We start from the raw sequence: 3,460 nt of genomic DNA, 5'->3' as shown, positions 1-3,460 counted from the left end.
GGGTGGTTTCCACGTACTGTTGTAGTGTGGAGACAACGCAGAGTTGCGGTTCTGTGGGGAAGAAAGGATAAAACACAGATGTGGAGTCCGTCTTAGTGCGGCGAGATATCCGGAATGTAACTCCTTCTGGAGAGATTGAGAAAGCGTCTATGTCCAGTGCTCGAATGTCTGACACTCTGCGGAAGGAGACCAGGCAGAGCAAGACTGTGAGTTTTGCTGATAATTGACGGAGGGAGAGTCTGTCGTTAGTTGGCCAGTCTTTCAGGAATCGGAGGATTATGTCGACGTCCCAGAATTGAGAGTATTTGGGCCCTGGGGGACGTTGTAATCGAATGCCTCTCAGGAGTCGGCATACAAGTGGTTCTTTGCCAACTGGAATCCCTTGTATGGGGACGTGGGCCGCTGAAATAGCTGAGCGAATTACATTAAGTGATCTGTAAGAACGTCCTAATGAGAAAAGGTGAGATAGGAAGTTCAAAATGGCTGAAACAGGGGCCGTAAATGGATCGAAGTTCCGTTCCAGACACCAAGTGGACCAGGAATTCCAGGCGGATGGATAGCATCTTCTGGTTCCGGGGGCCCATGAGTACCATAGCAGTTCTTTAGCAGCCTGCGATAGTTCGCCGACTTGCCAGGAGCCCCTGAAAGCGTCCAAGCCACCAGATGGAGATGGTTGTCTAGGATTAGTGGATGAGGGTTGCCTTTTGGATCTGTTAGAATGTATTGATGATGAGGTAGTAGAAGGGGATCGTGGCATGATAGAGCTAGGAGATCTGGGAACCATGGTTGTCCCCTCCATAGTGGAGTGATGAGTACTAGTGAGGTTTGCTGATTCTTCAGAAAGTGTATGGTCCTCGCTATCATGGTGAAGGGAGGGAAGGCGTAGGCTCCTGTGATCGGCCAAGGTTGTAGGAATGCATCCACTGCTGCGCTCTCCGGGTCCGGGAGCCAGCTGAAGTATAATTTCGTTTGTCTGTTGCTGCGGAACGCAAACAGGTCCAAGTGGAGTGGACCTAGGTGTTCCGCAATGCAGTTGAAGATTTGTGGATCTAGTTTCCAGTCGCTGGTGTCCCGCCAGTGGCGTGAGAACCAATCCGCTGTGAGGTTTGTCTCTCCTGGGAGGTATTCCGCCGTGAGGGAGATGTTGCGGGGTAGGCAAAAGTCGAAAATTTCTTTTGTTATTTCTGATAGGAGACGTGAGCGGGCTCCTCCTAGGCGGTTGATGTAACGGACTGCGGAAATGTTGTCCATCCGGAGTAGGATGCAACAGTCCGACTTGTCCTTTGCTAGGCTTCGGATCGCGAAAGACCCGGCTAGGAGTTCTAGGCAGTTTATATGTAAGTTGAGGTCTTGGGATGTCCAAGCACCTCCTGTCGATACATTTTCGCTCGTCGCTCCCCATCCCCAGAGGCTGGCGTCTGATTCTAATATCATGTCGGGAGCTTTCCCGAAGATGGCTCGGCCGTTCCATGCTTCCATGCTGTCCAGCCACCATCTGAGTTCGTCTCTGACTTCCTCTGTCATCGGGACCGGCTGATCGTATGAGGGGTTTTCCCTGAGAAAGGAAGCTTTGAGGCATTGCATTGCCCTGTAGTGAAGTGGACCTGGAAATATAGCTTGAATGGAGGCCGAGAGAAGCCCTACGATGCGTGCGAGGGTGCGGAGTGGAATGGTGTGGGAGCGGATGGCCCTGCGTAATTCCTTGTGAATGGCTGAGATTTTTGCCGTCGGTAGCCGTAGAGTGCTGGAGGTGGAATCTATCTCGAATCCCAAAAATTGAACTGTTTGTGATGGGGAGATAGCTGATTTTTAAAAGTTCACTGTGAAGCCCAGGGATGATAGGAGATCCGTGGTGTAGCGTGTGTGTTGTATCAGTCTGAGTCTGTCTGAGCAGAACAGAAGGAGGTCGTCCAGGTATATAATGCAACGAATGCCTTGAGCTCGAAGATGTGCAACCACGGGTTTCAGCAGTTTGGTGAAACACCATGGGGCCGAACTGAGGCCGAAGGGGAGGCACGTGAATTGCCAGGGACGGCCTTGCCAATGGAAACGAAGGTATTGTCTGCAGGATTGATGGACGGGTACTGATAGATACGCGTCCTTGAGATCCAGTCTCGTGAACCAATCCTTGTCTTGTAGGAGGTCTCTTAAAAGATGTATGCCTTCCATCTTGAAATGGTTGTAAGTGACGTATTGGTTGAGTTGTCGTAGGTTTATGACTGGTCGTAGATCGCCCATTTTCTTCTTGACTAAGAAGATGTTGCTGAAGAAACCTCGAGGTTCGGATGCGGGTTCTATCGCGCCTTTTGAGTATAGGGTTTGTAGTTCTTCGTTGATGAGAGATTTGTCTGTTCTTGAGCAGTTGATGGGACGTGGTATTTCCGTCTGTCGGGGTTGGTCTACGAAGTCTATGACGTAGCCTCGTACTGTCTGTAGGATCCATGCGTCCGCGGATATTGAGGTCCATTCCTGGAAGAAAAGAGATATGCGACCTGCTGTATGCATTGGAAGGGAAACATGAGTGAATTGGTTGCTTACCTGAGGAGAAACGTGCTCTGCCTCGAGTGCGTGGTCCGCGACCTCTGTCTGCGCCTCGTGTGTAGGAAGATGGTCGGTATCCAATCTCTGGGTAAAAAGGCTGTGGTCTTGTAGCTCTGGGGCCTGAGGGCCAGAAGCGGCTGGCAGCACGGCCCCTTTGGCGGCCAGCCCGTCCAAAAACACCCCTAGAGGGGTTTTGTCTAAAGACTCTTCTCATTGATGATTGAGCCTTGTTCAGGGATGTGTAGACGTTAACATGTCTGCTTAATTCTTTAAGAAATTGTTCTCCGAAAAGCTTGCCCTGTGCCATAGGACCTAACTCCTTGGTGCCCAACTCCACCAATTTCCCGTCAATGCGGAGAAGTGCTGCTTTGCGTCGCTCAGATGATAAGGCGACATTGGCATTACCCACAAAACAAAAGCACCTTTGTGCCCATTCCCGCACGTCATGCGCCCATTCGCGCACCATAGTAGGGTCAAATTGATCGGCTTTGGCTAGGGCATCATCAGCCAAATACATAATTCTGGATAGTGGTCCCACCGAGTCCAGAAGTTTATCTTGAACCCCTCTAAACCCTTTTTCCACACCTTTTCGTGGGTCACGGCCACCTCGTGACATAAAAGTTGTCATCACTTGGTCAAATTCTGGCGTGTCCGCCACGTGGTCGGGTAGAAAAGGCCTTGGGCATTCTGACCTCAAACGGTTGCGGACCGTTTTGTCCATGGGCTTTCGTAGCCAGAGGTGCATAAACCTCGCTAGGTGGTCAGGTGGTGTCCAATCGCTTGAGCGAGGGTGTCTAATTTTTCTTGGGTCAAAAAGTTTTTGTCCCAGTGGGTCAAGGATGGTGTCTTCATCCTCTTGCGGGTTTTCCGCATTATCTTGGTCTTGGGGTTCTCCCATGAATGTGTGTTGCGGAAAAAA

Source organism: Pelobates fuscus, chromosome 4 (assembly GCF_036172605.1).
Source record: "Pelobates fuscus isolate aPelFus1 chromosome 4, aPelFus1.pri, whole genome shotgun sequence".
NCBI lineage: Eukaryota > Metazoa > Chordata > Amphibia > Anura > Pelobatidae > Pelobates > Pelobates fuscus.
The sequence above is the reverse complement of the archived record's forward strand: the minus strand, read 5'-3'. Positions refer to the sequence as shown.